The 22398-nt window shown below is 32.8% G+C and overlaps 1 non-coding gene and 1 pseudogene across 1 annotated transcript; both read left to right on the forward strand.

The window, feature by feature from the left end:
• Positions 1 to 2462: 2462 nt before the first annotated feature.
• On the forward strand, positions 2463 to 20573 carry LOC130891552 (phosphatidylserine lipase ABHD16A-like; annotated as a pseudogene).
• LOC130892117 (U1 spliceosomal RNA) lies at positions 9887 to 10049 on the forward strand. Its single transcript, XR_009058996.1, has one exon. It is a non-coding gene; the product is annotated as a U1 spliceosomal RNA (small nuclear RNA).
• Positions 20574 to 22398: the final 1825 nt, after the last annotated feature.

Consider the following 22398-nt stretch of genomic DNA (forward strand, 5'->3'; position numbering starts at 1 on the left):
AGCTTGGTTGGTATTATGCCTAAAGCAAATTTACAAAAACCAATCTCTTTGTTTTTTTATAAGCTTCATTTTTGTTTTTCACACTTTTTCTGTTGAAATCAAAAGTATTTATTTAGTTATTTAGAAAAAATCTCAATCGCGCATCGCTAAAAAACTAATGATTTTGAAAAAAAATTTAAGTTGTTATTTTCAATATAAAAATGTTCACCCTTTAGTTGGGGTGTAACACACACACACACATCGGCGTATGGTAGATTTTGCTTTTTGAAGTATTCCCTACACGTTGTCAAAATTTCATCAAAATCGATGCAGATTCATGGAAATCGGAGGTGAAAACCTTGGTAGTTTGGACTACTATAATAATCCCCAGTGGTGTATTACGACATCTATGTCACTGAAAAACAAAATTTATACCAAATAAATTCACAACTTGGCTTGGTACTTTGGATATAGAGGAACCAAAAATATATTAAAACTGCTTAAATAGAGAGAGAAAACTACTTTACGACGGTATGCCTGTTCTCAAAACCAGTGAAGTATATATCGCAGCGACTGGAATATTTTTCCTCTAATTATTTGTAATCTATAATAATAACTACTTAATATAAATTTAGCTTTGTCTATTGTCGCTCAAGTTTCTGTTAAGGTACTGGTTGTACCATGATAGATGATTGGATTATATCTTAATATATTATTATAGCCTATGAATAAGTTTTTTTTCGCTTTGACCGATTACACTTGGGCTATAACAAAACGTGGTACAAACCATGGAACATTTACAACAATTCCTAGTACTTTCAGAATTTCAATATTGGCATTGGCTGCTAATCTTCACAGTGGAACACCGTAGGTCGAAACGGGCTTGAGGATTGCTTTGTAGATCAGCACCTTATTTTTATAAAAAATTGATATTTTCTTCCAATCAGTCAGTATAAATTTTCTCTTAGTTTTAAATCCAATTGTTCACGCTTGGTAAAGATGTATTTCCACCAGGCGCCTATCTAGTTACATGCCTAGATATTTAATATTGTCCCGTTGTGGTAGGATTTGATTGTTTAGAGTGACTGCTAGATATTTGCATTTACTATTGGTGGAACTTACATGAACAGACAATTCGTTTGCTTCAACTCGACCAGTTTTCTACCTCATTGAGGTGAGTGTAATTGATGCTATAGTATGATCTTTAATAGATCAGCCGTGAGAAGGAGGTCAAGCTGTGGCCCCAGAACAGGAACTTAAGGAACTCCTTAATTTGTACAGTTTTTGATCATCAAGATATTTAGCTAGAAAATTGTGATCTTGGAGGTAGGAGTGAAAGATTTGGTAAAAACTGACAAGGAAGGATTCTCTGATTTCAAATTAATAAACCTTGTCAAATGCCTGCGGGATGTCTAGGAACAATGAAGCACGATATCTTCTATTTTCTAAATCTTCTTTTGATTTTTGAAAAGCGATTGAATTAAATGGTAATAAATAGATGCTACTTATTTTTCCCCCAAAAACATTTTACAAATGCGGAATTTATTTTATATTAATTAAATTTATTCAAAAATTCTTTGTTTATTTAATATTATATCGATTTTTAATATTTTCTTATACCGAATGTTGATTTGATCTTAGAACCATTGAATTTTATTGTCTGTTGTTATTATCTGTTGAAAGCCGACAGAATATTAAATCGGATAAATTTCTAATCAGAATGAAAAGATCTTCTGAAATATTCAGTAGTATACAGGGTGCTTCATTCCAAACTTTATTATTTTAGATATTTTTGTGTGATTTTATTATGATACAATATTGTTTCGTTTCAAGTTCATAACTATTTTTCTAAGAAATTTCTATACCAGATTAGGCCAGTTAACTAGCTAATTTTTTGGATCGTTTTCAATAAGTGACTTAACAGTCACGTCTTTCGTCTATCGCACCCACGGTACCGGGCAACCTATCCTCCACCAATCTTAGTGAAGTAGGTACGTTATTTCTGGCAGTAATCCTATAACATAATCACTGTTCAATAACGAATAATTTTAAAATTTAAGGAATAAATGAAAATTAGCCATTCATTGGTGTATTTAATTTAAAAATTGCAGTTGGTTATAGGACAGATATAAGAGAAGCTTCAGAATGATCTTTTTTCTATTTGTACATGATAACCATCAATCAATCATTCTCAAAATGCACTGCGTTTAGTGAAAGAAAAGTTGCCTGCCCTATTGGCGCTTTTATGTTTTGGGAAATATGTTTTAATCCTGATAAATGTCTCAATTATAAATTAAATTTCTCATAAATATGCATTTACACATAATATAATAGAAAATGTTGTGAATTAGAAAATATATTCCTATTTCAGAAAATGCTTTATTCTTTAGTGTGTGTGTTGAGATCATAGAATTAGACTATTCCGTTCTGTGGTCAAGACAAACTGATGAATTCCAGACAAATAACAGATGTCAATTAGGAAATGTATATGTACTACAAAACCCTACCAAAACTAATAAAAATGGTATTCGCATAAATTACATTAAGTATCAACGAAAGGTTTTAAAGTGTAGAACTCTGTTACTAACGTCTTTAAAAATGCCTTCAGTTGAAACATTTTTGGCATGCATGTTTATGGGTGAACTTAAAAAAATATATGGGACAGGTCCACTGGAGGTAAGTTTGAACTTTTAAATATTCTGTTATGACTTGCAAACCTCTGTCAATGCAATTTTAGCAGCAATATGAACCTTCTACCATCGAATATTATAGTGAAAGATGTATAAATTCAGTAAGTACTAATGGATAATAATACAATTTACTAATAATAAAAATTTTCTTTTTAGTTTTATGTAATTTGGAAATTAGGAATATATACTTCTCCAGTTATAGTAGAATTTTTATACCAACGGGGATATTTCGAACCAGATGGACTTTTAACATTAACAAAATTAGTTACCACTGCTGGAATTATTGTAGTCATGTCACTATGCTTAAGAGGAATTGGTAGGGCAAATGATCCGACATACATCAAATTTCTATCAACTGTAAAAAATGCAGAAACAAATATGACACCAGCTACTAAACAACAATTAATGAAATATGATTTTGACTTTAAATCCTGGCCAGTGGAATTTAGATGTACAAAGGATGCGAGGTATACATCTCGATCATTTTAATCAAGCCAAAATAATGCTTATTTCAAATTAGTATTAATAGTTATTACACTTTCATAGTAAGTGATTCATATTTAATAAAAAATTGTTTGAATTGAAAAATAACATTATAAATGCTTTTAAATTGAGTTATTTTGAAGATGCTTTTTTCTTATTACTATATTCAAGTATTTTTTTTTTCAAATTTATTTCACACAGAATTTGTTTCCAGTGAAATGGGACAACAATTACCCAAGAAAACTACATAGAAAAACATAATAAATTGGGCATGGCAAATTCCTTACAAAATTATTGCTTATCTTGCTATCCATACATTTGGAATAAGATTGATTTATCCAGGAACTATGGGTTTCTTACAAATGATATTAGGTATATTATAAAATTTACTTTTATTATGATTAGCTCCTCACTTGTACAAAAACTTGTTTTTATTTTTTCGAGTTTTTTTGAAGTAATGTCAATTTCTGCATTACTAATTTACGTCTATACACCTAAAGCTCTCAAATTTTTATTAATTTTTATAATTACAATATTATATAACATAAGAACTTGTGCTTCCAATTTAGCAGTTGCAGACTGTTTTTTAATAAATATTTAATAATTCTGTAGAGCAGGGGTGAGCAAATACTTTAAAGTGTGGGCCAAATATTTTCAAAATGTCTCCTGGGTCTGAGAACTATACCGTGTATCCTGTGCACATGCGAATGTTTTGGATGGAGTTTCTTCTCTATCCACTAAAATTTTATTGACAAAAACACTACGAGTACAATTTTAAAGGATTTGAACAGAGAAATATCACAATTAATAAAAGATAATAGTAATAATAATATTACAATGAAATAAAACCATTTTTTTTTAATTTTACTTACAAAAAGTCTTCTTCTAATTAATCTCAAAAGAAATTAGGAGTATGCGACCAGTGCTAAATGCTGCAATCTGTCATATCTCAAAGAGTGAGAGGAGTGCAGCCAAAGCCTGCTTTATGAAAGTATAGGTTCGTTACAACCCATCAAAGAACTGTCCTTGGTACAGGGATGATTCTGAGCAATAGAGATTATGTGCTCTAACAATGCAAAAAAATCATTTAAAAGTTTTCAAGAACAGTCCAGATTAGCAGTTTAGAAACCTTATGTTGCATACATTACAATAGGGATATGGTTAGGTTTGAAATTATAATACCCTCAACAAATACTATTTATTTCAACAAAATTGCATATAAGAGAATAAATAAATTGCATGCAAGATTTATCAATGGGTAGGATAAGGTAACTAAAAGGGCTGGATCCAGTTTGAGGGCTAGCTTTTGCCCACCCCTGCTGTAGAGAATAGCCAAATATTTGAGAAATAAATATAAACACAGTGGCAGCTTTACAGACTTACCACCTATAGGTTATTCATCTATTGCTGCCACAGTGGCTTCTGAAATTTGATCCCGACTTCACATTTATTCAAACTACATTTTTTATTTAAAAAATTTCAACTATAATTTTTGAAGATTTCGTGTAAAATCTCTAATGATTGTTAAAATGCATGTTTTTAAATTAGTGTGAGGTATGTCGTACATTTCAATAGGAATAGTAACTGCTCACTCAAGACCTCATAGACTCATTTCTTGTGCAGATCATTTGATACTTGACAGTCTTTTATTATTCCTTCTAGTGATTTATTAAATAGAGTTGTCTAATTCGACGATTTATATTGAATTCTTGCGTTTTTCCATCCCTTGTATTTACATGTCATTTATATTCAGTCAACATCATTCTTGTGAGCTCTATGTTTTTGAGACTTGCAATTTGGACGTGTCTTTTAGTAGTATGTCTTTTTTCATTCAAAAGCTTGTTTGAAGTCTATTGGAATTTGGATCTTCTTATATTGATTTAACATTTTTCTATAATTCGAATAGCATCTTTTTATGAAATCCCAGGCCTAAACCCATATTGATATTCTCCTGTATAGTTTTTAAATCTCGTATTAACGACGGAAGTGAAAATATAGTAGACTAGTAAGGTGGCAGGTCTCTAACTAGAGCAAATTTTTGGATTTCCTCTGATGAATATGGCCCATACGGTTCCACTATTCCATCAAAAATAGCTTTAAAAGTGTACACATTCCTGAACTAACTCTGTTTCTAAATCATTAGGGTACATATTTTCCAGAAAACTTGCATTTCTATTAGTTCTGATAATAACAACTCAATTTTGTAAGAAATACAATTTTCTTACTGAATCCATTATAATCTTCCTGCCTTTTTGGCAGTGTTAAATCTGAATTAATCATTTGCAGCCATTCCAATATCTTCTTAAAATATTTTTTTGGTTGTTGTTTTTTCCATTTCTCTAGTATTTTCTTTCTATATGCTTAATTGCGCAGATTTTTCTTCGAAATACTCAAAATTCTCTTATACAGCTAGAAGTTATTCATAAAGATCAGCAATGGTGATCCAAACTTGTTTTCTCCGTGTAAACAATATTTTTTTGAATCTTGTAAATTGAAAAAAAATATTGAACAAACTTTGCCGCCCCTTGAAATCTGCCACATTACTCAGCCTGATGGTAAATCCACCACTGCATAAATGACTCAATAAATGAATACTATTATGTTTCTAGATGTTCTTAATTTTAGGTCTCTTCTGTTTCAAAATTAGTTTTTTCAATAGTTTTTAAAAGATAGAAATAAATCCTTTAAAAATTATTTAAAAAAACTAATTTTGTAACAGAAGAGACCTAAAATCCATTGTATATATTGAACAATGATTAATTTTATATAATACACCTTTATAGTTTTTTTATATATTTATAGTAAATGTTTTCTTTAAATTCTTCATAATTCCATAAAGTATTGATTCTGTAAACAAAAAATTTTATTAAACATTAGTAAGATCAATTTATTCCCATAAATCAAAATAAACTGACTTGTTCCATTGAATTCCCACTCTACTTTACCAAAGTTTTTAGGTCGATGTCATTGGTGATTCTAAGAAATGTATACAAAAAATTGAAAAATCGTTACCATTGCTTTAAAGTAAACAACCCTGCAACTATTTCTGAGGACAATATCAAACCAAGTTTTGTGAAACTTAATCACAATAAATGTGAGGTTAAAAATAAAATGATTGCTTCATTTAGTGTGATTAAATAGCCATTTCACTGGATTTAGCTGGGATTTTTTATTGGGATTACTTAAAACAAAATGTTTATCTACAAATATTAACGAATGAAGGTAAAAAATAATTAAAATTTATGGTTGAAATACAGCTGAACAACTAAAAGATATGAGGCATTCTGTGTAATAAATCTTATTATTGTTTAGCTGATTATTGGTGCCGCAAAAAGATTTTGATATGGTTATTTTATTAATTTTCAGTTTACAAAATTATGGTTCCGATTATTGTAGAAATTTTTGTTTTATATATTTTTTAGAAACTTTTTCTTTCATGGGAAATCGGTGTAGACCTTCGCACTCTTGTTTTGATACTGTTTGATTTCCATGCTAATAAAATTACAGCAAAGTAGGGTATTTAATACATTGAACTGGAATCCAGTGGAACAATTATGTTAATTCTAATTTTTCTTTTCTTGTATTGAAATTTAATAGATTATCATAAGTATTTTTTTAGAACAAAGTCTTGTACGAGGAAGATCGAAGTTAATAGAGCATTTTAAGGCTGACATTGACACTATGTTTGTTGATAAGAGAAAGAATGCGCCCAATGGCAACACTCTTATCATATGCTGTGAGGGAAACGCTGGTTTTTATGAAATTGGTGTTATGACAACGCCCATTGAAGCAGGAATTCTGTATTGGGCTGGAATCATCCGGGTTTTGCTAGCAGTACGGTAAATATTTAGTTATAATATAGAGTTGTTCTGCGTATCTCACAAATTACAACTGAAATATGTTATTACAGGGTAGTCCATATCCGTCCCAAGAACAAAATGCCATACATGCTGTTATGCAGTTTGCTGAGCAAAAATTAGAATTCAAGAGAGAGGATATAATTTTATTTGGTTGGAGCATCGGAGGATATACAGTTTCTTGGGCAGCTATGAATTATCGTGATATTAAAGGATTGGTAAGACACTTTATATTCATCAAACTAAATGTTTATTCGTAAAGGAATTATATAAACAAGGGCTCATATTTTGCGATTCTTAATTTACACAGCATTTGCCATGATGTTGCATTTGGAATTTTGTATCTATATATGACTAAATATTCTCATAGGAATTGTAGTTACATCCAAGGGACATCTTGTAAATCTCTCTATTATCGAGGATTATGCTATTGTAGCTTTTTTCTGTTTATCTAGATGTAATGTGTAACGTTACAATTTATCTGTCTCAACTTTTTTCTTTACTTTCCTTATATTCATGTGTTTTCATCTTGTTTTTATTCTTTCTGTTGCTTTGTGCAGAAATGAAATATTTTCTGTTATTTTTCTAATGTATTCTCTTCACTTTTTCTATGCATGTATATGTATCATCCCTCTATGTGCTTTTATGAATTACATAATTTATTAGTCCTCTCATTTTGTCCTCCCCTTTTAAATATTGAATTTTCCTCGTATTGTTTATCTTGAATACTGTTATTTTGTTTTTTTCTTTTTTCAGTTGAATTTACTGTCTTCATGCTATACGTCACCACTGGTCGTTTTGTTGAATTTTTTTTTATTTTCATAATCCAATGGTTTAGTTAAGATTGTATAAATTGGTTTTGGGGATATTTCTGAGCTATTAAAGACTTAATATTATTATTATTTATAGTTTTAAAACAATATATTTAAGGATCTGAAACAATCCGGCTGATAATTAATCAATTTATCTAATTATAGACTTTTTACAATACCTTTTCTATTCACAAAATCATCATTTATATCGTAAGATGCCTTGTTCATTAGCTCTAACTCTGTACAGAAAAGAGCTTAAGCCTTTAGTTTTTCTTAAAAAAAATGGTTCTTTATTTATCACAATACAATTGTTATTTATATCCACTTATGGAATATATCAAATTGAACCACTGTAAAAAAATGTAATCTGCAAAAACTTACTAATGTACTTTTGTATATTGGAAAAGGGCGGACTCGGGGAGAGACATCTTGCATGTTTGAAGTGTTATTATGAAAAAACTAGGATAATGAATTGGAATTGACGTCTTTGATACTAACTACATCCTTTAGAATTTTTAAGGAATGTATGTATATTTATCTTAATATAGAATGACCAATATCTAGAGATATGAATTTTTGTGAAACTACTCAAACAAAATTTTGGCCTGCTGTTAAATGTGTCACTGTTACGACCACTATTAAGTAGATATATACTATAGAGGATACATAGAACAATTTGTGGAAATGCAAAAGTGTCTATCAAAATTTGTTAAATATAGATGATGACACATTAGCATCAGAATAAATTTTAAAATATCTCCAAATATTATTCTCAGGCACTTTACAACGCAAGTTGTTAAAAATATATTAATCTACAATTGGTAGGTATATTCATACAATACCCTTTGTCTACACCTGCGCCATTCTGAAAGGTTTTGTAACTGTTAACACTTTTTCAACTTTTCTCTAATATGAGATACTTCTCCTTTTCTCCACTCTTTTTTGTATATGTAAACTGAAGTTTGCAAAATTGCAATGAAGGTATTTGTCTGAAGTGTCTTAAATTAGGATAATGCTGATTTGAATGATTGAAAATCATTAATATCAAAAAAATTCACTTAGGTCTTTTCTATATTCTTTTTTTTTAATGTATAAGAGTGATAAAATGATCCCATTTAAAAGGAAATAGTAGTTGTAGACTGTATTGTGAAACTGCAATGATGATATTCGAATGATTTAAGATTTACACACACCCTAAAGCATTCTAAATTAGAATTGCTATGGCTTGAAATAATGGAAACAGCAATTTGATTGATTGAATGTTGATAGCATCAAAAAATACACTTAGGTCTTTTCTATTTTCTGTTTCTTGATGTGATAGAGTGATAAAACAATTTCATTTAGGAGAAAATACTAATTGAAGAATGTATAGTAAAATTGCAATAATTTATAACTGTAATAGTTTTTCCATGTTTATAGGCCTTATTTCGATTGTGTTGAAGATTTTAGGTGTTTTTATCATCATTATTCAACAATTCTCTGCGATTCACCAACACACATGCTATTTCACAACAAATTTTGTATAGCAATGAGAGCTATATTTATGTCGAAAAGACACATCGCAAGCCCCAGTAATCTATCGATTATGTTGCTTATGAAATTCATAAAAAATAACCAGGTCCCAGAGATTAATCACACACACACAAAAGCAAACAAAACAACCGGCCAGCTGATTGCATTTACCCACTTCTTGTTAATGCGGTATACAGGATCCTATAATGTGGCTATTACCAGTGCACATTCCCAACACGAACCTATATTTTCTTAACAAGGGTGAGTGTAAATCAAATTACTTTCCGAACCAGGACTATAATATTAATTATAATTTAGATATTTCGTATTCCGAACACTCATATCACGATCGTGTTAACCTGGTTATAGTTTCCGAAAAGTTCTCTAGTGCACTAATATTTTCTGATAGAAGACTTCTTTTTCAACCATATATCACCATGCGCGAAAAGATTATGTACTGGATTTATAGATGGCGATAATAATAATTACATTCCATTATACCTGTTTATACTTGAGGTTGAAGTGAATATACAATCACATTTTACTATATATCATACTTACCTGGCGTAGGGGTTACCGTGATCATGAAGGCGGTTCCCCCAGGATGAGGCCCTTTCATTGCACTACGATTGGGCTGACTTTTGCGATTATCCCTAATGCGGATAACTCGGGCGCGTAATTTTTGGTAGTTGGGACTGCGTACGCGCCAATGCGTCTTAGTACTTCGTCGTTGGTGATTCTGCCAGTCCAGGGTATCTTCAATCCTGTTCTGTCGTGGAGGTTTAGATTTCTGTTTGCATACATTGAGGAGTGCTTGACAAATGCCATTCGAGCCATTTTAATTCTGATCTTGATTTCTTCGTTTGAATCCATTTGAGCGTTTATGACTGAACCAAGATACTTGTTTTTTAAATATTTATAGTGATTATTAAATTTTCACATTCTCGGTTGATTCTCTCCAATAGGATTTGAAGATTTTCATCTTCGCTCTCAGCTATTATAGCAATATCATCGGCGAATCTTAAGTTGTTGATTAATGTTCCTCCGATGTTTACCCCCTCATGTCTCTCCTCCAGCACTTTCGTAAATACAAACTGAGATGTAGATTAAATAGTTGTCGAGAAAGAACTCAGCCTTGGCGAACTCCCTTTTTGAATTTCGATTTCGTCTGTCTCCATGTCCTCAACATGCACTACTGCCGTTTTATTGTAATAGATATTTTTGATTAATCGTTTATCGCTTGGATCTAAGTTAATAGTTGTTAAATTCTCTATAAGTTTATCTTGTTGTGCTTTATCAAAGGCCTTCTGGAAATCAATGAAACAGACATATACATTTTTGTTGAATTCTCTGTACTTCTGTAGTAGTACTGTGATAGCGAATAATGCTTCTCTATTTCCTAATCCTTCTCTGAAGCCAAACTTTGTTCTCCACATTTTCGATATATTCTCTGCTGGATTATTTTCAAGAGGACTTTTAGTGTGCGGCTCATCAAACTGATCATCCGATATTCGTCACAGGACTTAAGGTTGTTTTTTTAAGCAGACTGTTCCTTTGAAAGTTTGTTGTGTTTTTCAAGGAACCATAGAAGTCTTTTGCTGATCAACTTTTCTAATAATTTACACCTAGTACAAGTGAGTGAAATAGGCCTATAAGATTCCGGTAATATAGGGGGTAAGTTAGGTTTAAGTACAAGGATTACTAGAGACTGACGCCAGTGTGAAGGAAAAGTTTGTGAGGTCCAGATGTAGTTGTATTTGTTTAAGAGTTTACCAAGGTTGAAATTGGATAAGTGTTTTAGAAAAGCAAAGGGGATCTCGTCGGGGCCACCGTTGCTGGCCCCTATATTTGTTATCTTCTGTTAAAATCTGAGTTTGGGGGATTTATATGACTTGGAATATCGATATTAGCATTAACCTTGAACTTCTATTCAAAGTGGTTTGCAAGAGTGTTGCGTATTACTTTTGGAGAATGATATTCTGTGTAGTTAGTGATTAGATGAGTTATGTTGGACTTAGTTTTTCGGCATTGGATTTGTTGAATTTTTTTCCAAAGCCGAGAAGGATTGTAGTTATCATCAATACTTGCTACATAATTTTACCAAGAAGCTTTTTTGCTTTGTTTCACTACGTATTGAGCTTTTGCCCTGAGCCGTTTGTAATTGATTAAGTTTTCAGGATTTTTGTTTCTTTTGTATGTTCTTAAACTATTTTGGATTGTTTGTATTGCATCTTGGCAGGAGGAGTTCCACCATTGTTCTGCTCTATGGTTTAGGGTGAATGTCATCTTACCAATGTGGGTATTGGCTGCTGAGAGAACAGAGTTTGTTATTATTTTTAAGGAATTATCAATATTGGAGAAAGTGAATCAGATTTTCGCAGGAAATTATCAACAGCTGATGCATACTCGAGTCAGTTGGCCTTACTGAGGAGCCAATAGTTTTTTACTGAAGCTGGGTCATTTTTGTGGTTAGTTATTATTATTTGATAGTGGTTGCTATTGTGGAGATCATCGGAGGTCTGCCAAGAGAGGAAAGGAGCAGATTTAGGGTCGCATATGCTTAAGTCGATAGCAGAAAATGTATCAGAAAAAATATTGAAGTGTGTGTCTGAATCATTATTAATTATTAATTTTGCCCTTCCCGAATAAGTATTGTGAATCCCACATTGTTTTATGTGCATTGAAATCACCTATTAAGATAAATGGCTGGGGTAGTTGGTATATCAAATCAAGGAGCTCTTCTTCTTTCAGAGGATGATTTGGGGGAATATGTAAAGAGCATATGGTGAGTTTATCTGGACAATATGCAGTTATAGCGATAGCTCTGTATTCAAAGGGAGTAAGGTTGAATAAATATCATTGGAAGCGAATATTGAAGCACCACCACTAGCTCTTGAACAATTAGTCCCGATATAATGATAACCTTCAAAGGATTTAGGTTGCGGTAGATTGGCTCTTGTGAAGTTAATCTCCTGGAGACATAAAAAATTTGGGTTGTAAGTTGCAGTTAGGTGCTGGATTTGTTCTAAGCGCAAATAGTATCCGTCGCAATTCGATTGTAGAATAATGAATTTGATAATTTATCTGATAAAGAATTAATGACAGAAGTTATTCTAAGTCAATATATTGTTGAGATAGATAATGATCATCAGGGTTGGAGTCGTTTGAATTTGTAGAAGTTTAACTTGCAAGCTCGGCAGTACCACTAGGATTCAATTTTTGCTCTAGTTTTTTCTTCAATCTAGTGATACGATTTTTTAAGGGATCTGTCAGCGATAATTGAATATATGTGTGCAAGATCTTCAAGGAGAACATTAATGTTGGTGGTGAAATTATAAGCTTCTTTTAGAGGATCATTATGACCGAATGAGTTTGAGCCGAGAAGTGGGGCTGATTCCGCAAAGGTTTTTGTCATCAGTTTTGGATTTCTTTTTTGGAGTAGTTTTGGGTTTTATGAAAGAAGTAGTTGTGGGCGGAAGTGTATTTTCAATTTGTTGAGTTATATGACAAACACTATTTGGAATAGATTCAAGACAGGTGTCATTGGAGAGCACTCTTTTACCAGAAAGAGTGGGGATGCTGGCTAGATGTAGATTGTTGAACAACTGAAGGCGCTGTATCAGGAGCACGATCATAGGTTTGGACTACGTGTAGAAGAGAAACATTAAAAAGGGATCCTTCTGTTTCATGGCTATTGCTGATAGGATGGGGATGATTGCTAGATGCTTCTTGGTGATTTTGAAAGGAATCTGCAGTGTAACCAGTTTGCTTACATAGAAAGCATTCAAGTTTGTCTGAGATAATGAAGATTCTGAAGCTTGTATTTTCATGTACGATTACTATAGAAGTTTGTATGTCGTGTCGTATGTTCCTTATCGGGTATATGAAGATTGATCGTCGAAAGCTGAAGATATGAGCATTTTATTCCTCTGGCGAGGAATGTATATTCTGTGATTAGAAATGCGAGAAGCGAATGTTATTCCTTTACGTTACGATTTCACCGAATGCCTTGATGTAGTCAAGAAGGACAACGTCTGGAAGAGCATTCATAACGATTGCTTGGCTTCTGCTTGGAAATGATGTTAGTGTTTGAAACCTTTTGGGTAGATTTTGGCGAAGCTAGATCCACCAGATTGTATTTGGTTGATGGCTGAAATTATTTGGTAATATTTTATATACTATATATTGGAAGAGTTTGGCTGGCCTATTCCACTCACCAAGTATATGTAAACTGATAATATTCGACAAAAAAACATACAGTACAAATTTACTAACGCGTATTTAATGACTTTGTAAACAAACACCGAGTTAAACAAAAGGTACGTGTTCACTCGTGATCGACAAAATCGTACTCTTTTTTTTTAAATTGAAATTTGATACATAAACACATTAACTTGATCTATAACGAAAATGCTATGTTGTTTACGAAGTATGTACGATTCTGTCTTCGACTTTCCTCCCTGCCTTTGCGCAGTTTGTGAAAAATAAAATAAAATCTTCATCCGTAACAATTAGTACGTATCTGGCTTGCAACGAAAAGAACGTATTATATAATTATTTTTTTCTATTCGTTATAAAAATTGGATTATTTTTTGCACTTTTTCAATTTCTAGTAGAGATTTTTTCAACATAATTATAAGACCTTGAGGTGAATAAATTTTCTTGTTTTGTGGCATTAATACCAATAATCTTGTAGTCAATATAATTATTTTTTTTATTAATTAAGAAAATGGGAGATCCCAATACAAGTATAGAACAACATGCATCTATTGTTGCTCTTCACAAAAAATTAAATATACCAAGTTCTACTGTCGGGATGCCATCACTCGATTAAAAAAAGCTGGTTCCAACAGAATGCAGTGTAACTTCTAAAGCAGAGGAAGTCCCTAATCATCATGTCCAAAATGAATAGGAAGATTACAGCACCGGAAATTCAAATGCGGTTCAATGAAAGTCACACAGATAAACAGATATCAGTAAGTGTAACAGTCCAACTGTTAAACATTAAGGTGGTTCTATGATGGTGTGGGGGTGTTTTCATATGCAGGAGTAGGGGATCTTTACAGAAATTGTTACTACTACATATTAAATACGCATATTAACCCTTCTGTGATGCGCCCGAATGGCCGTTAGTAAGTGTTTCAGCAAGATAATGACCCAAAGCACACATCTAAGATTTGTCTCAACTATTCAAAAAATAAAGAGGATAGAGGTGAGTTAGAAATAATGAAATCGCCCTCACAATCTCCGGATCTAAATTCAATAGAATTATTGTGAGATGAACTGGATATGAAAGTTAGAAAATTGATTCTCATTTCTTTGGATCATCTTTGGAAGGCTCTTCAAACGTTTTGGCATAATATATCAAATAGTGTGTTAGAAAAACTCTAAAAAGTATGCCAAGTGTAGTTAAAACATTATTCGGCGGTGAGAGGTGATTTCTTTGATGAAAAGAAAATGTGGCAATATAAAATGAAAGAGACAAAATACGAGGGGCGTTTTTTTCAACCTCGCGGGCATGCGCTGTAGGCGATTGCGAATATCTCGTACTACACACTCCGCCATTGTTGACATTCAGTCGGCGTTGTGTTACGGCCACGTAAACGTGTTTGCCATTATTGATGCTCACGCCAAGTGTGATTCGTTTCTACTAGCTAAAGGACTTGAAACAGTAATAGACTAGCTAAATTAGAATATAGTCAAACATGTTTCTACCATTAGTAATATAGGACTCTACTCAAAATATCCCTGTTAATCGGCATCCTTATAACTGATATTTTTTATATTGAACACTCCCTGTTTAACTGCAAGAGGGTCGGTACAGTTGGTATCATATGTTATAGGGACTATCATTAAATAGTTATTTCCACATAGCTTTTCTTTTATTAAGAAATACGTAAATATTCTCCAAAAATTAACATGAAGTCAGCCAATTTATGAAATTCCCCCAATTTTTACGAGGACCGTTTTTTTTAAACTCCGATCGATACGTGCAGCCGCTACGCGGGCAGAAGCCGGCATGTGATGTAGGCAGCTGCAAGATGCTACCGCCAAGTGTGAATTAGTTTTCTACAGGATGAAGACCATACTGCTGCAGAGTGATGGTGTTTTGCATGTTAGAGTGAAGTTTAAAGATAGTCTTAATGATGTGCATGATGAAGGGAGCCAAGGACGTAAATCTGTCGTTTCAGATGACCTTGTTCAACGAGTTGACAGAATGGTTAAAGAAAACCGCAGATTCTTTGAAGAGGGTATTCAAAAGCGTGTCCACAGATGTTCATGGTTTTAATCATAGAACGTTATCTTTTAATACTTTTAAACTAAAACTTGATTTATTTTACGTTTAACAATTGTTATCATCTTTTCCGGAAACTTTTTGTCGGCAGTGTATATTACAACTCTAAAGATATATATATACGTGGCATATTCATGCATATTGTGACGATTACAACTTTTTGAATCGTTATATCTCAGAAACGGTGGCTCGTAAGAAAAAAAGTATTTAGTTTGTCTGAATAAAATTTTTTCCATATACCGAAATGATGGGGAACTTTAAAATTTTATTTTTAATTATATTTTAAAAAAAATTTCTGATTTTCAGCTTATGTAGCTTTACTCTTATTTTTTGGCCTAATTTGACCGTACTAAAAGTTTTTTGAGTTTATCACGAACAAGACAGAAATCTAAAGAGCTTTGTTTTATTATATGTAGGGATTCAATTAAATTTGAAGTAATATTCTATGTATTCATTGAATATAATTGTGTTCAGATTACAAAACATTTTTCAAAATAAATATATTTCATTATGCACATAAATGAAAGTTTATTTATTCTTCCGAAACTTCTACATCACAATTCTTGTGCTCATTTCATGTAAACAAGAGATAAACAGTATTCTTAAAATTACTTACCTTGTAGTCTAATTAGTTAGCTTACAAGTTTTTCCCTTGGAAAGTAACCTATGTAATCATGACAGTTATACATTAATACCTATGGATCTGCAACAAAAATTAGTAATTCAACTCTTAGTGTGAAAATTTTTGACACTAATTACAATTAAAAATTTTTTAAGCAATAGCAATTTTGTTTTGTTGTAGGGCGAAAGTGGATAGAACTTGGGTTCGAATAAATGTTGACCTGCAGTCAGGTGAGTCAGTTAAATTAATTGTCATACTATTAGGCAACGCGTAATTTAGGAAACGTATAGCACGTGTGAAGTGACGCAGCATAGCACGTATTTTTGTAATCTACAAGATTAGATACATTGACGCAAATTGACAACACATCGCGACCTGACACGACACGCTAGAGCTCACAGACGTGTCCCGCTGTAGTTCCAACACAGTTTGCTGTGCCACACGTGCGGATGACTAGAATAAATTTATTAGGTGATTTAAATTTCTTCCTCGTCAAGGAATAAAACAACATTTCCTCCTCAACATCTTCCGATTCTGATCCAGAACTTAAGTTCAATAATAATAATTAATGTCTACTCTAGCCTAAACAGCTATCACTCCACTGCAATAACTTTTTGTGATTTTTCTAAAGCTTTCGGTTTTGTTAATCATAATATTTTAATTAACAAATTGCAGTACCACGGTTTCAGAGGAGCACCTCACGCATGGTTCAAGTCATACCTTAGCAAGAAGTCAGCTTGTAAAGGTTGTTACAACAATGTCATCTTGCAAGGCAATAGAATGTGGAGTGCCCCAAGGCTCAGTACTAAGCCCTATTTTGTTTCTTCTGTTTATTAAACAACACCATCACTGACGTCGTTGAATCTGTAAAATTCTTAGCGCTTATTGTAGACGATTCCTTCTACATATTGCCGCCTTATCTGAAAAATTAAGTTCCTCCTGTTTTGCGCTGAGATCAGTTTCCAAAGAACTGAACTTATCCATCTCCTTAACAGTTTATTATGCCCTTATTGAGACGCATCTCCGATATTCCCATCCCTTCTAGGGTAAATGTGGTACGATTCAATTTGAGCGAACCTTCAAACCACACGAGATTAGATATTTACTGGGACTAAACAGCAGGGCTACCTACAGGGACTTCTTTAAAAGATTAAAAATTCTGACTCTTCCTTCCTTATTCATCTTTGAATCCGTCTGCCTAATTCGTAAGCACGCTTCTCCAATTTCAAAAATGTCGTTACACGGCTATCCACTTAGGAACGCGGAGCACAACCTTCACCTACCTACTCCATGTTCAGAATTAGTTAAGGGCTCAATATTTTACAAGCAAAAAAAAATGCACAACCACTTGCCAATTGAAATTTCGCAATAATTTGAGGGCATATTTACTGGCCTTCTATTCTAATAATAATATTTAATTTCGGACATGCTGCATACTGGTTTAATTTTTGCTCTGGATGTATATAAGACTTATATACTACCTATTACTATTACCTATAATTTTGTTACTCATTGAAATTTTATTTTATTTGTTTCATCTTTATTAAGTTATTTTTATGATTGTTTTATAGTTTTTACAATATTTTATCTACAAATTGTAACAATTTTTTATCAATAAAGCATTTCTCTCTCCCTTTGTTCGATTCTCAAAAATGTCAGAGGTTTTTTGATGCCGTCTACTCCTGAACTACCAATCAAACCCCTCCTCTTCCTATTTGATAATGCATGTCTCAATATGCATATCACGACGCAGCAAGTGTAGCATGTACGAGTCGTGTCTCTCGTGTCACGCTACTTCACACGTGTAATACGGGTCCCAATTTGCGCCTTGACTTAGTTTTTTAAATATCTGTATAAAATCGGGACATACAATATTCTTCCAGGTGTTAACAGTATTCAAATTTTTTTATGATGCAATTACCAAGTTTTTGTTTTGCTATTCAAAAAAATCATCCAAAGAATCTGCTAACTGTGAAAGGTAAGTCATTTCTTCAAATATCTGACACAGTAAACCAGTAAATGAAAAATCATTGTATTAACCATTTACAAAAATTAACTTGAAAAACATCTAGCACTTTTTTTTACTGGAATTGTTTTTAAAAATACCAATTTATGTAGTAATGTTTCTATCTAGTGGTACCAATTTCATCAGATACTGGTTATACAAAGGTAAAAATGGAGTTTGATTTATAGTTTGTTTCTGATTCGTACCGTTCTGAATTTGAGACTCCCTAGTTGATTTTTAACCAAAAAGTCATTACTATTGTTACTTCCTAGAATGAAAATGTTCAACTTTCCGTAGTTTTACTGAAAATATTGAAAAACGTTTGCTTTTCTCACTAGCTTTGAATCCTAAGCCAAATGTAAAGAAAAATATTTAGTTTCTGGCGACATTTCGTAAATCACTTCCCTTGAACAATATGAATTTTGTTGTAAAAAATGCTGCAGTATATTTCAAAATTTGTGATTCCTTGCAATACAATTTAATATGCTTTAATGTTATTTATTATTAACATAAATAGGGTTATTAACAATTTAGAACTTAACACTTAATTTCTTAATAATGGGTGTGACCTCCCCTTGCCCTAATAACATCTCTCATACGATTAGGCATAGATCTAATCAAGTTTACTATTGTTTCTTGTGGGATGTTAAACCACTCTTCTTCTACTGCAATAATAAGCTCTAGGATTGAGTTTGGTTAGGAAGTCTAGCTTGAATTATTCTTGTTATCTCATCTCATAAATATTCTATGTCAGGACTATATGTTGGCCACTCCATAACTCGAAAACCGACTACTGCAATGTAATCTTTCACAATTCTGGTCGTGTGCGGCCTTACATATATGCATTGATGTAAATTATTCTCCAATGTAGTCGATGTAAGGTACTACATGAATTGCTAAAATCTCCTCGATATATCTGTCAGCTATTGAACCTCTTTTTCCGTGAACCCGGTCTCCCCTACGAATGAGTACAGGATCGGTTCGTGCTCCTCTAGAAATTGCACCCCAGATCATGCAGGAACCACCACCATAAGCACTCCGCTCTTCAAAGCATCAATCTGCAAATCACTCCCTTGGTCTTCGGTCACTACTATGGATGTATATTCTGGTCTCATCTGAGAACAGAACAGACCCCCATTGTTCCAACGTCCAATTCAAATGTTCCTGTGCAAAACACAGACGTGCTTACCGATGAGCTAGAATAAGTTTTGGATCAATCGCAGGTGTTTTAGGAATCAAGTTATTTTCCTGTAGTCTTACTGTCCACTGACTAATAGTCATTCCTCCTATCTCACGGAACTATCGTTGCACTTGAACCACATCAAGATGTTGATTTCTTAATGTTGACCCAATAAAGCTGTCATAATGAACGGTTGTAAATCGCTTTCCGTCTGTTTCAGGTCGCCTATGAAAGAATCCAGTCTCCTCATAACGCTGGCACACTCTTCGAACCGCTGCGTGGGTCATATCCAATTGTCAAGCAGCAACTCGCTGACCAAGTCCATTTTCGATTAAAGCAATAACTTGGACAGCTTTTTATGGCGTAGTATGCATAAAACTAGCACACTTTAACACTATTGAGATTATACAAAAAGAATATTACGCAAATTTCTATTACAAACGCAAATATTTTAATAATGAAAAAATTTGTTATTTTCGTTACAATCACCACATAAACACGTTTCGTTTGTTTACGATTGCTACGCATATAAGGCAATGATCTCCTATAAACTACATCGGCCGCGTTCAGAATTAAGCCGTACGCCGCGTCACAATGCTTACTATAAAAATGTACTGTGACGGTCTCTTTCACACGCTGACGTTGGCGTGAGGACACCGTAGGCGCCATTCAAACACTTTGCGCCGCGTCTCTATATTTCGAACCATTGCAGTGTAAACGTCGTATTTGGCGTCAGCACAAAATGTCGAAATTCGATACAGAAAAAGACGAATTATTGATTGAATCGGTCCAAGATTATTGTGCATTATACAATAAAAGTGGCAAGGAATATAAAAGTAATATTTATAAATTATTCTTGATTGACACGAAGATATTAAAGAAATTTATTATTTTTTTCTTTTGAGTGTTTCATTATCAAAATCTCGAAAAATCCTTCTTTCTTTCTCGTCATAAAAAACCGGTGCCTTGTTACTCTGATTTTTCTTCGTATGCGGCCGTCTTGTCAAAAGTTTACAGTGGGCCCATTTTAATGCACTCAAGTTTATAAGTAGCTTTTCAAAATTGTGTTAATTTACCGAATTTCAATTAGTAACAAAAATATTATTGTTCGAAGAAATAAATTCACTTATAATTGCAATTTATTGTTTCATTTCAAACTGGGATGATTAAAACAATAGCTATTCAATTGATAAAATGATTGATTTAAAACTAATAAAGTGTTCAAATGAAATATTTTCATATTACTTACAGAGTTTAATGGAATCCAACCAGTACTTTTTTTATTTTAACAATTTAAACATCTTGTAAAAATAAACAATACATTTTGAAATAAAATGTAATGAAATTAGGTACATTATTCCATCAAGTTTGCATAGTTAAAGTTAAGTAAATTTGTACAAATATGATTTTTGCAACTAATCAAAACAAAAAAAGTTGTTTACCTTCAGGAACCCTACATATGTGCTGACATAGTTAATATGAAGATTTTCATAACTCACAAAATTCATAATTCCTATTTTATTTACCTAATTAGTTTATAAACCGCAATACTGTGGTTACTCAAAAAATACCCAACAGCTGCACTAGAAGTCATTCTAAATCTACTACCTCTCCTCATAGTACTGGAAAGCGTGGCAGAAAATACATCACTTAGAATGTAGACATAATCACCAAAGAAAAGCCGCCCTTAAATAATAACCAAACCGGGGAAATGCCCCATTAAGATGCATCAAAAAAGTTTAGATTTGAGAAAAAAATTTCCTCAGAAGAAGTGGGATCTAAACAAGAAATGAACAGAAATACCATTAAATAGTATATAGACAGAACTGGAATACGAGTGTACGGGCCCAGAACCAGACACTCTGAAAGCGTGGACAAAACACCAAGTATTTTTCAAGCAGAAATTTATGCAATTGAAGAATGTGTCCAGTTCAATCTATAGAGGAACTATCACAAACAGGAGATCATCATCCTGTACAATAGCCAAGCAGCCATTATTGCTTTTAGCTCTAATATCATAAAATGCAAACTCGTTTGTGATTGCCTAGAAAAATTAAACGAGCTAAGCAAGAAAAATAAAATTAGCCTACAATGGATTCCAGGACACATTAGAGCGAAAGAAAATGAAATAGCTAGTCCCATGACAGACAAGTCCGTCATGGGACTAGAACACTTCTGTGGTATCAGCTACAGAACAAAGGAAAAAGCATTGGAAAAGACGGTAGATATGAGCAAAATCAATTATTGGGACAACCTACAGGGGCAAATAGGCAAAGACTGTCCCGGGAAACTATAACCAGAGAAGATGAATGTATTAATCTATATGTACTAAGAGTAACCTACATATACTAACAGGAGTCCTATTGGGGCACTGTTGCCTCTATGGACACCTGAATACGCTAGACTCAGCAGATAATGTGGCTTGCAGATTTTGTTGCACAGAGAACGAAACCTCTATGCACATTCTCTCGAAGTGTGAAACACTCTAGAGCACTACACCTGGGAGCGTCTGAAATAGAAGAAGATCTCTGACAGCTACAGCCAACCCACATTCTAAACTTTGTAAAAGGAGTGAGATTAACAGATAAGCTGTAAGCACTTGGTTTCCCAGTATTGCAATTAGAAAGGGGGACACAATAGATCCTTCCACAGTCAATGTATAAGTGGTATAAACATCCTCAATTTTGATAAAAATATTTAGATATATACCTATATTATCAGTTGTGACAATGTATCTTAATTAATTCTATATATATAGTTTTTTTAGCTATATCATATTTATAAAAAATTATAATTTACATGGAATTATTCAACACTTAGTAACTGATGATTATCTAGAAAATACATGAATGGTAAAAACTGAAAAAGTACATATCTGACAATATATAATAAATTATACTCTTTTTTTGTTAATATCAGTGAATTTCATGCTTTTAGTAGTTGCTAAAGCCACTGTATTCACA

This window comes from Diorhabda carinulata, chromosome 3 (genome assembly GCF_026250575.1).
Source record: "Diorhabda carinulata isolate Delta chromosome 3, icDioCari1.1, whole genome shotgun sequence".
NCBI lineage: Eukaryota > Metazoa > Arthropoda > Insecta > Coleoptera > Chrysomelidae > Diorhabda > Diorhabda carinulata.